Source organism: Callorhinus ursinus, unplaced genomic scaffold, assembly GCF_003265705.2.
Source record: "Callorhinus ursinus isolate GAN/ISIS: 27379988/994484 unplaced genomic scaffold, GSC_fseal_2.0 scaffold103, whole genome shotgun sequence".
Lineage (NCBI taxonomy): Eukaryota > Metazoa > Chordata > Mammalia > Carnivora > Otariidae > Callorhinus > Callorhinus ursinus.
In genome coordinates, this window is record NW_027397165.1 from 1447187 (window position 1) to 1459897 (window position 12711).

The 12711-nt window shown below is 40.5% G+C and overlaps 1 pseudogene; it reads right to left on the minus strand.

Annotated features, from left to right (window-relative positions):
• Window positions 1-339: 339 nt before the first annotated feature.
• On the minus strand, window positions 340-2101 carry LOC112808789 (calreticulin pseudogene; annotated as a pseudogene).
• Between the last annotated feature and the right edge of the window lie 10610 nt (window positions 2102-12711).

Consider the following 12711-nt stretch of genomic DNA (forward strand, 5'->3'; position numbering starts at 1 on the left):
ATTCTTTCTTAGTTCTGTTATTCCTCCTTATCAATCCTTTCTCTTTTTACACACAACTGCTCTATAATTTCATCCATTCCTGTAAATTTAAATATGTATAACTTGACATTTCCAGGATTTATATTTCCAGCATAGTACTCTCTAAGTACCTATAATATAACAATTGCCTACTTGATTTCTTTTTTTTTTAAGACACAAAACTTAATTTAATAGAAATTTTGTTTGTAGTCCTTACACTCTCAGTGTGAGCCAAGCTGAAACCCACTGCCCCACCCAGAAGTGGCCCAGTCCTGGGAGCGGGGGAAAAGGGAGGTGGTGGGTGGGGGTCAGAGTTCAGGCCCTAGGAACCCTGTTCTTCCTCAGTGCTGGGGGTTGGGGATGCCACCCTCTTCTCCAGTCCCCCTCTTCTCCAGCCCCCCTCTGGGATCCAGGAAGGAAAGCAGATGGAATCTTGGGCCTGGGACTTCTCTTCCACACTCCTCTGCCCCCTCAGGTTGGAGGGAAACTAAGGGATTGGGGGAGAGAAAGGGACAGAGGAAGGCAAAGATGTCAATCAAGAAAGATGAGGTCAGGAATAAGGACTAAAGGAGAATCAAAGACAAAACACCAGTTTAGAAAAAAAAAAAAGGGAAAAAGGAGGGAAGGAAACAAAACCAAAATCCACCCCAAATCAGAACCTGCCTGGAAAAAAAATGAAAAGTTCTCCAGTCTCATAGAGACATTATTTGGCACAGCTGGCTCTGCGGTGGGAGCGCTCAGGCCTCAGTCCAGCCCTGGAGGCAGCGGCATGGCCCCTACAGCTCATCCTTGGCCTGGCCAGTGGCAGCATCTTCCTCTTCCTCTTCCTCCTTGTCATCCTCGTCCTCCTCATGTTCGTCCTTATCTTCCTCATCATCCTTGTCTGCCTCCTCTTCTTCCTTGCGCTTCTTGTCCTCCTCCTTCTCCTTTAGCCTCTGCTCCTCGTCCTGCTTGTCCTTCATCTGCTTTTCAGCTGCCTTCGTGACACCCCAGGTCTCGTTTCCAAACTCCTCTGCATATGTGCCTCGTCGTTGGTGATGAGGAAGTTGTCAAAGATGGTGCCAGACTTGACCTGCCAGGGATCTAAGCCCAGAACAGCAAAGTTTTCATAGGCATAGATGTTGCTATCAGGGGAGTACTCAGGGTTGTCAATCTCTGGGTGGATCCAAGTGCCCTTGTAATCTGGGTTGTCCATCTGCCAGGGCTTCCATTTGCCCTTATACTCAGGGTTCTGAATCACAGGTGGTTCCCACTCTCCATCCATCTCTTCATCCCAGTCCTCTGGCTTTTTCGCATCGGGGTCAGGGATGTGCTTGGGCTTGTCCCAGTCCTCAGGCTTAGAGTCTGTGGGGTCATCAATCTTGGCCCGCTCATCCCAGTCTTCAGGCTTCGAAGCATCAGGATCCTTTATCTTCTTGGGAGGGAGGAAGTCCCAATCATCCTCCAAGGAGCCTGATTCCACCTGGCTGTTGTCAATTTTCACCTCATAAGTGTTATCTGGCCGACAATCAGGGTATACAGGTGTGTGAATCCATCATCCTTGCAATGAATATCCTTGTTGATCAGCACGTTCTTGCCCTTGTAGTTCAAGATGACGTGAACCTTCTTGGTGCCGGGGCCACAGATATTGGGGCCGAACATGATGTTGTATTCAGAGTCTCGGTGCATGTCGGTCTGGTCCAGACCATCTGGAAAGAGCTTCACGTAGCCGCCCCCACAATCGATGTTCTGCTCGTGTTTCACGGTGAACTGCACCACCAGTGTCTGGCCCTTGTTGCTGAAAGGCTCAAATCTGGCCAACAAAGTGTAAAAGCGGGCATCCTGGCTTGTCTGCAGCCCTTTATCCTTCTCCTGGTCACCGTAGAACTTGCCGGAACTGAGGACAAATTTACCAAAATCTGACTTGTGTTTGGATTCAATCCAGCGGTCGGTCCACCCGTCTCCGTCCAGAAACTGCTCCTTTAAGTAGATGGCGGGTTCGGCCGCGGCCAGGCAGAAGAGACCAAGCAGCAGCAGCACGGGTAGCATCATGGCGGGCCGAGGGGGCGGCGACCCGCGGGCCCTTTAAATCTCTCCTCCTGCGGTGGCTCTGCAGTAGGGACCGCCTACTCGATTTCTTAATCTGAATATCTACAGTATCTCAAAACTAACACATCTAAAACCAAACTTGTGTCTTTCTCTTGCAAATCTGCTTCTCTCATAGTATTCTCAGTCTTCATAAATAGCAATTCCACTCTTCCTTTTGCTCAGGGCAAAATCTTTGGAGTTCTTTCTTGATACAATGGGATCATGAAGAGACTTTTGGTGCATCGGGAGATTTAACTACAGCAAAATTAATAATTAGGATACAGTTTAATTCTATCCCTTGTTGTTGTTTTTCAATCTATAAATTTTCCTCTATCAAGTCCAATATATATATCAGTCAAGTAAATTATGGGATCCTAAAATGTATGGCCTTGATTTAACTAAACATCAAACCCAAGAGACATCTTAAGATCTTCAGTCCATAGATCTAGACAATGGCATATAACCAAGAAAATGAGGGCTGAAAGCACAACAGAGAATCATTGACAGAGACATGCAACCCATAGGAACAACTATCAAAAGGAAGACTTAAGGGAGAATGATAGATCATGTTACATATACAAGACCTTCTTAAAGCATTTTAATAGACATATTGTTATCGCTAGTTAGCAATAGAGCCAATATTTGAACCCCTTCATTCAATCATTCAACAAATATTCATTGAGTGAATATTATATTCCAACTATTGTCCTAAGAGGAACTCAGAAATTAGGACAATAGTTGGCATATTTACATGAACTTCTTATGCTTTGTTCTTTGATGCAGTTAAGTTATTCAGATAGTTTGATACTTTTAGGTCATGCTTTTATGATTTGGTAGGCAGATCTGGAGCAGTGCTCAGTCTAGGGATAATTATTTTGTACTACTAAGATAAGACCTTTTGGGGTCCACTGTCAATGTCCTGTGAATTTTAAGCTTTTGCAGTTTGGCTGGTGTTAATGGCCAGTGTCCCAAGCCCTGTGTGAACACCAGTTACTGTTCTCTCTAATACTTTCTGATAGTTCTTTTGATGGCCTTGGGTAGTTTCCTCACATGCATAATGATAATCTGCTAAATTTTCAAGGGGTGTCTTTACAGATTGTTGACATTCTTCTTTGTGCAGTCCTGTTATCTTGAGTACTCTTTATATATGGACTCGTGATGTCTTGGTCTTAGACTTTCAGCTCCATCTCCTAAACTCAGGAACTCTACTGGGCTCTGCCTTAGCTCCCTTTTCTTATGCTGTGGACTGGAAATTCTTTCAAGGCAGTTATCTAGGGCAATCATAAGGCTTACCCTGTTTGTTTCCCATCTCTCAGGGATCACTTATCCTTTTTTGCTTGATGTCTAGTTCTTCAAAACTTATTTCATGTATTTTGTTGAATTTTGGTTGTTTCCAGTTAGAAGGAAAATGCTGTCCCTATTACCCTATCTTGATTGGAAATGGATGTTGAGGAGTTCTTCATATACTGTAGATCAAGACTGTTATCAATTGTGTGATTTGAAAATATTTACTCCTGGTCTGCAACTCTTTTCATTTTTTTCATAGTGCTGTTCAAAGACAAGAAATTCTTTTTTTAAAAAAAATTAAATTTGAGCATACTTGGTACAGAGTGTTAAATTAATTTTAGGTGTACAACATAGTGATTTGATGAATTTATACATTATGCTATGTGCACCACAAGTGTAGTTACCATCTATCACCATACGATTGTATTACAATATTGGTGACTCCAACATTACATCAAAAACTAATGAAGAAAAAAAAAACAATATCATTGACTATATACCTTATATTATACCTTTCATCTGCATGACTTTTTTATTCCAAACTGGAAGCCTATACTTCTCACTTCCCTTCACCCATTTTGCCATCCCCACCCCTTGACCTCTGGCAACCATCAATTTGTTCTCTGTATTTGTAGGTCTGATTCTGCTTCTGTTTGCTTATTCATTTGTTTTGTTTTTTAGATTCCACATATGAGTGAAATCATATATTTGTTTTTCTCAGTTTGACTTATTTCACTTAGCATAATACCCTCTAGGACATCTATGTTGTTGCAAATGAGAAATATCTCATCCTTTTTAATGGCGGCATAACATTCCATTGTGTGTGTGGTATGTGTGGTGTGGTGTGTGGCGTGGTGTGTGTGTGTGTGTGTGTGTGTGTGTGTGTGTATGAGCATGTGTGTTTTCCTTATCTTCCTCTATTAATAAACACTTAGGTTCCTTCCATATCTTGACTATTGTAAATAATGGTATAATAAACATAGGGTTGCTCATATCTTTTTGAATTAGTGTTTTCATTTTCTTTGGATAAATACCCACTAGTGGAATTATTGGATCATATGATGTTTCTATTTTAAATTTTTTGAGGAACATCTGTACTGTTTCCACAGTGGCTATACCAATTTACTTTCCTACTAACAGTGTATGTGAATTCCTTTTTCTCCACATATTTGCCAACACTTGTTTCTTCTCTTTTTGATTTTTGCCAATATGACTGGTGTGAAGTAATACCTCATTGTGGTTTTGATTTGCATTTCTTTGATGATGACTGATGTTGAACATCTTTTCATGTGTCTGTTGGCCATCTGTATGTCTTCTTTGGAAAGATGTCTATTCAGGCCCTCTGCCCATTTTTTAAATCAAATTATGTTTTTTGGTGTTGAGTTGTATAAGATCTTCCTATAAATTGGATATTAAACTCTTATTGGATATATCATTTTCAAATATCTTCTCCCATTCAGTAGGTTGCCTTTTTGTCTTGTTGATTGTTTCCTTGCTGTCCAAAAGCTTTTTTTTTTTGATGTAGTCTCAATAGTTAATTTTGCTTTTGTTTCCCTTGCCTTAAGAGATATATCTAGAAAAATGTTGCTAAGGCCTATGCCAGAGAAATTACTGCCTGTGTTTTCCTCTAGGAATTTTATGGTTTCAGACCTCACATTTAGGTCCTTAACCCATTTTGAGTTAGTTTTTGTGTATGGTGTTAGAAAGTAGTCCAATTTCATTCTTTTACATGTAGCCGTCCAGTTTTCAGCACCATTTATTGAAGAGATTGTCTTTTCCTCATTGCATATTCTCACCTCCTTTGTCATAGATTATTTAGCCATATATGCATGAGTTTGTTTCTGGGTTCTCTATTCTGTTCTATTGATCTAAGTGTCTATTTTTTTGCCAGTACAATATTGTTTTGATTATTACAGCTTTGTATTATATCTTGAAATTTGGGATTGTGACACTTTCAGCCTTGCTTTTCTTTTTCAAGATTTCTTTGGCTATTTGGGATCTTTTTTGGTTCCGTACAAATTTTAGGATAGTTTGTTCTAGTTCCATGGAAAATGCTGTTGTTATTGTGATAGTGATTGCATTAAAGATGTAGATTTCTTTGGGTAATATGGACATTTTAATAATATTAATTCCTCCAATCCATGAGCATGGAGTATCTTTCCATTGTGTCATCTTCAATGTCTTTTATTAATCTTTTATAGCTTTCAGAATACACATCGTTCACCTCCTTGGTTAAGTTTATTCCTAGGTATTTCATTCTTTTTGGTGTCATTGTAAATGCAGTTGTTTTGTTAATTTCTTTTTCTGCTATTTTGTTATTATGGATTTCTGGGTATTAATTTTGTATTGTGTAATTTAACTGAATTTACTTATTCTTTCTAGTAGTTTTTCTATTGGAGTCCTTAGAAGTTTCTAAATAAAAATGATGAGAGTGTACATCCTTGTCTTATTCCTGAATTTAGAGGAAAAGCCCTCAGGTTTTTACCATTGAGTATGATGTTAGCTGTGGGATTTTTATGTATGGCCTTTATTATGTTGGGATATGTTTCCTCTAAACCCACTTTGTTGAGGGTTTTATCATGAATGGATGTTAAATTTTGTCAAATGTTTTTCCTGCATCTATTGAGATGATTAAATTATTTTTACCTTTCATTTTGTTGTTGTGGTATATCATATTGATTGATTTGCAGGTCTTGAACCATTCTTGTATTCCTGGATGAAATTCCACTTAATCATTGTGAATGACCCCCTTTTCCCTTCAAATTTTTATTTAAATTCTAGTTAGTTAACATATAGTGTAATATTTGTTTCAGGAGTAGAATTTAGTGATTATTGTATTATCAATGAGTTCCTTTATATTTGTTATTATTGTTTTATATATTTGGGTTCTCTCAAGTTGGGGGCATAAATATTTACAATTGCTAGATCTTCTTGTTGGATAGACCCCTTTGTAATGATATAGTGCCCATTTTCATCTCTTGTTACAGTCTTTGGTTTAAAATCTAGTTTGTCTGATATAAGTATGGCTACTCCAGCTTTCTTTTGATGTCATTAGAATGATAAATGGTTTTCTACACCCTCACTTTCAATCTGCAGGTATCTTTAAGTCCAAAATGTGTCTCTTGTAGGCAGCTTATAGATGGGTCTTGTTTTTTTTTATCCATTCTGATACCCTATGCATTTAGTCCATTTACATTCGGGGTGATTATGGAAAGATATGAATTTAGTGCCATTGTGTTACCTGTGAAATTAGTGTTTCTTGTGAGGTTCTCTGGTCCTTTCTAGTCTTTGTTGCTTTTGTTCTTTTATCCCCACTCAAAGAGTCCCCTTTAATATTTCTTGCAAGGCAGGTTTAGTGGTCATGAATTCCTTTGGTTTTTGTTTGTCTGGGAAACTCTTTATCTCCTTCTTTTGAATGACAGCCTCGCTGTATAATGTATTCTTGACTATAGATTTTTCCTATTCCTCATGTTGGATATTTCCTTCCACTACTTTCTGGCCTGCCATGTTTCAGTGGACAGATCCTCTGTGAACCTGATCTGCCTTCCCTTGTAGGTTAAGGACTTTTTTTCCCTTTCTGCTTTCAGGATTATTTCCTTGTCTGTGTATTTTGGGAATTTGACTATGGTATGTCTTGGTGATGGCTGACTTTTGTGAATTTGATGAGAGTTCTCTGTGCCTCTTGGATTTTGATGTATGCTTCCTTCGCCAGCTTAGGGAAGTTTTCAGCTATAATTTGCTCAAATAAACCTGCCGCCTTTTCCCTCTCTTCTTCTGGCACTCCTTTGATATGAATGTTTTTATGCTTCATGGAGTTACTGAGTTCCCTAAGTCTACATTCTTGATCCAATGCTTTTCTTTCCCTCTTCTTTTCAGCTTCATTATTTTCCATAATTTTATCTTCTATAGCACTGATTCATTCCTCTGTCTCATCCATCCTCATTGTCTTTGCATCCAGTTGGTTTTGCACCTTAGTTATACAATTTTTTTATTCCAGCCTGACTAGTGTTTGTTCTGTTATCTCTGCAGTAAGGGATTCTCTTTTGTCTTCTATGGTTTCCTCAAGCCCAGATAATATCCTTATGATTGTTGTTTTAAATTTTCATTCAGGTATCTTACTTAAATCTGTTTTGATTAAATCCCTGGCCTTGACTTCTTCCTGTTCTTTCTTTTGGGCCGAATTCCTCCATCTTGTCATTTTGTCTAGGTCACAATATTTTGTGTGATTGTTAGGAAAGCCTGTTATATTCCTGCTCCTGAGAGTAATGGCTATATTAGGAATAGGTCCTATACTGTCTTGGGCCTGATGCTTCAGGAAGTGTTTCAGAGTGTGCACTCTGCTGCTGTGTTTTGGCTGTTCCTTCCCTCAGGTCAGTCCCAAGTTTCTCTTGCCTGCAGTGGGAGGCGTTTGGACCTTTTCCACTGTGTTGCAAGTTTTAACTGTGTGTTTTAGTTTGCTTGTTAAAAGAAACTAGATACTACTTCCCCTAAAGCTGAAGCTTTTTAGCACTCTATGATCTGTAGAGTTGGTGTGCGAGAGGGGTTTGTGCTGGTCTTCTGGGGGAGGGGCCGGCTGTGCTGGTTCTCAGAGAGATTTGTCCTTGTAAAAATGCACCTACAAGATGCAGTGGGGCGAGACTTGGTGTAAGCCATTCCAGCCTCTATTGGGGGCACTGTGTTGCTCACTGAAGTCTGCCTGTGCTGATGGGCAGGGGCAAAATGGCGTCAACACACTCTCTCATCCCTGATGAGGGGAGTTTCTGTCCACTGCTGTTAAGAAAGCCCTCCCAGAAGAGCAAATAATCTCCCCTCCTCTGTCCCAGGCTTCTATCAGAACCCTGCTTTCACCCTCTCTGTGTCTGAGCCATTTGTTGGCCTGGCCTCTGTTCTCCTGTGTTTTATCTCAAGCACTGGCTGGGTTTCAAAGCTCCAAATTTTAGGGACCTGCATTGATCCTCTGGGGGAGGGTCTTACCATGCTGTGGCTGGTGCCGGTTTGTCCCAGAAAAGCAGTTGCATGAGTGCATAGCGGTTCGGAGTTTGTTGTAAAGCACAGAAAAAAACCACCACCAAGATTTCCTGCCCTCAGCAGGTGTCTCTGTCCCTATGCTAATGAACAAGGCAGAACATTGGCACCTGCCAGCTCTCCAGAGAGGCCACGCCACCTCTCCCAGTTGCACTCCAAGAAGGAGAACTGTTTCTCTTCATGAACCCAGGGGATCCTCAGACCACACTGTCTGCTCCTGGGTCTCTGACCTCCTTCCCCACAGGAGCACCGGTAAGCCCAACAGGCACCACCCCGGCCATGGTGCAGACTTCTAAAACTTCAGACTTTGAGCTCTGCTGCTTATAAAAACTTGTGGTAATCAGCCCCTCTCTTTTTCCCTGTTAGTTGTTTAGGGGAAGAGTTTTTATAGTGCAATCCCCTGCACAGTGCTCTCTCTCTTTCTCTGTCCTCTCTCCATGATCAGGGCGCCCTCCCCTCCACAGCACCCGCAGTTCTTTTCTCCTGCAAATCAACTCTCTGCAGCTCCTACCTTCCTTCCACAGTGTGGCTGTTTTTCTCCTTTGAGATGTGCAATTTGTTCTCTCAGTTCTCAGATTAATTTCTTGGGTGTTCAGAGTGATTTGATATTTGTCTCGCTATGTTTGAGGGGTAAGGCAAATATAGGGTCCCCTACTACTCCACCATCTTAACCTCAAAATCATCTTCTGTTTTTCTTTTTTTATCTTTTCCCCTTCTTACCTCTTTTTTTTTTTAACTCTCTCTCCTCCTAATACACACTTTTTTTTTTTTTAAGTAAGAGAATACCATGATATTGCTCTAGCCCAGCCCCTGTAGACACATTACCTCAAGATTACTTTTAATATTTGGGGTTCTTTGTGATTTCTCATGAATTTTAGAATTGTTTTTTCTATTTCTGTAAAATTTGTCCTTGGGATTTCAATAAAGATTTCATTGAATCAGTAAATCACTTGGAGTACTATGGACCTATTAATAATGAGTCTTTGAATCAATAAACAGGGGATGCCTTATGATTTGTGTATTTTTTAATTTCTTTCATCAACTTCTTGTAATTTTCCGTGTAAAAGTTTTGGTCTTCTTTAAGTTTAGTCCTAGGTATTTTATTCGTTTTGATCCTATTGTAAATGGGATTGTTTTCCTATTTTCCTTTTCAGACCCGGGAAAACAAGAGGGGCTGATTTTTGTATTTGCAACCCATAAGGCTCAAAAACTGGTTTTAGAGGTCCTTGGTGTGGCTGTAAATTTCTGAGATTGCTGCAGTGTTCCTGTAGCCTAGGGGAAGAGACTGCGATTTGTGGATCACTTGAGATGCACTGGGAGAGACAGTTCCCCCTGCTTGGAGTGCATCTGAGAGGTGGCATTGCCTCTCGGGGAACAAAGGAGTTGGTGGGCAACATTTCCCCCCATTTTAGCATAGGTGTAGAGACACCTACTGAGGGCAGCTAACCTGGATACTGGCTTTTTAGTGCATTTTGCTTTTGGAGCATGCTCTTGCACTCTGGTATGATGGTCCTTCTGGGTCAAACCTGCATCCATCACAGCGTGGTGAGACCTTCCCCCAGAAAACAGTGCAGGTCCCCGGCATACGAGGTCCCTAAAGTTTGGAGTTTTAAAACTTACCTGGCCTGATTAGGGAAATAAAAATCAAAACCACAATGAGATACCACCTCACACCAGTCAAAATGCTAAAATTAACAAGTCAAGAAACAACAAATGTTGGTGAGGATGCAGAGAAAGTGGAACCCTCTTACACTGCTGGTGGGAATGCAAGCTGGTACAGTCACTCTGGAAAGCATTATGGAAGTTCCTCACAAAGCTAAAAATAGAGCTACCTTACCACCCAGCAATTGCACTACTGGGTATTTACTCAAAGGATGCAAACATAATGATCCGAAGGGGCACATGCACCCCAATGTTTATAGTAGCAATGTCCTCAATAGCCAAACTATGGAAAGAGCCCAGATGTCCATCAATAGATGAATGGACAAAGAAGATGTGGTACATATATACAATGGAATATTACTCAACCATCAAAAAGAATGAAATCTTACCATTTGCAAGGACATGGATGGAACTAGAAGGTATTATGCTAAGCGAAATAAGTCAATCAGAGGATGACAATTATCATATGATTTCACTTATGTGGAATTTAAGAAACAAAACAGAGGTCATAGGGGAAGGGAGGGAAAGATAAAGTAAGACAATATCAGAGAGGGAGCCAAACCATAAGAGACTCTTTTTTAAAAAATTTTATTTTATAATGTTAGTCACCATACATTACATCATTAATTTTTTCCTTTTCTTATTATGTCATGTTAATCACCATACATTACATCATTAGTTTTTGATGTAGTGTTCCATGATTCATTGTTTGCCTATAACACCCAGTGCTCCATTCAGTACATGCCCTCTTTAATACCCATCACCCGGCTAACCCATCCCCACACCCCCCTCCCCTCTAGAACCCTCAGTTTGTTTCTCAGAGTCCATAGTCTCTCATGGTTCCTCTCCCCCTCCGATTTCCCCCCCTTCATTTTTCTCTTCCTACTATCTTCTTTTTTTTAAACATATAATATATTATTTGTTTCAGAGGTACAGGTCTGCGATTCAACACTCTTACACAATTCACAGTGCTCATCATAGCACATACCCTCCCCAATGTCTATCACCCAGCCACCCCATCCCTCCCACCCCTCACCACTCCAGCAACCCTCAGTTTGTTTCCTGAGATTAAGAATTCCCCATATCAGTGAGATCATATGATACATGTCTTTCTCTGATTGACTTGTTTCACTCAGCATAATACCCCCCAGTTCCATCCATAGTGTTGCAAATGGCAAGATTTCATTCCTTTTGATGGCTGCATAATATTCCATTGTATATATATATACCACTTCTTCTTTATCCATTCATCTGTCAATGGACATCTTGGCTCTTTCCATAGTTTGGCTATTGTGGACATTGCTGCTATAAACATCGGGGTGCACGTACCCCCTCGGATCCCTACCTTTGTATCTTTTGGGTAAATACCCAGTAGTGCAATTGCTGGGTCGTATGTAGCTCTATTTTCAACAGTTTGAGGAACCTCCATACTGTTTTCCAGAGTGGTTGCACCAGCTTGCATTCCCACCAACAGTGTAGGAGGGTTCCCCTTTCTCCACATCCCGGCCAACATCTGTCATTTCCTGACTTGTTAATTTTAGCCATTCTGACTGGTGTGAGGTGATATCTCATTGAGGTTTTGATTTAGATTTCCCTGATGCCGAGCGATGTTGAGCATTTTTTCATGTGTCTGTTGGCCATTTGGACGTCTTCTTTGCAGAAATGTCTGTTCATGTCTTCTGCCCATTTCTTGATTGGATCATTTTTCTTTGGGTGTTGAGTCTGATAAGTTCTTTATAGATTCTGGATACTAGCCCTTTATCTGATATGTCATTTGCAAATATCTTCTCCCATTCTGTCGATTGCCTTTTGGTTTTGTTGACTGTTTCTTTTGCTATGCAAAAGCTTTTTACCTTGATCAAGTCCCAATAGTTCATTTTTGCCCTTGCTTCCCTTGCCTTTTGCAATGTTTCTAGGAAGAAGTTGCTGTGGCTGAGGTCGAAGAGGTTGCTGCCTGTGTTCTCCTTTAGGATTTTGATGGACTCCTGCCTCACATTTAGGTCTTTCAACCATTTTGAGTCTATTTTTGTGTGTGGTGTAAGGAAATGGTCCAGTTTCATTCTTCTGCATGTGGCTGTCCAATTTTCCCAACACCATTTGTTGAAGAGACTGTCTTTTTTCCATTGGACATTCTTTCCTGCTTTGTCAAAGATGAGTTGACTATAGAGTTGAGGGTTCATTTGTGGGCTCTCTATTCTGTTCCATTGATCTATGTGTCTGTTTTTGTGCCAGTACCATACTGTCTTTTTTTTTAAATTTTATTTATTTATTTGAGAGAGAGAGAATGAGAGATAGCATGAGAGGGAAGAGGGTCACAGGGAGAAGGAGACTCCCTGCTGAGCAGGGAGCCTGATGCGGGACTCGATCCTGGGACTCCAGGATCATGACCTGAGCCGAAGGCAGTCGCTTAACCAACTGAGCCACCCAGGCGCCCCAGTACCATACTGTCTTGATGATAACAGCTTTGTAATAGATCTTGAAGTCCAGAATTGTGATGCCACCAACTTTACTTTTCCTTTTCAACATTCCTCTGGCTATTTGGGGTCTTTTCTGATTCCATACAAATTTTAGGATTATTTTTTCTATTTCTTTGGAAACAGTTGATGGTATTTTCGTAGGGATTGCATTAAATGTGTAGATTGCTCTAGGTAG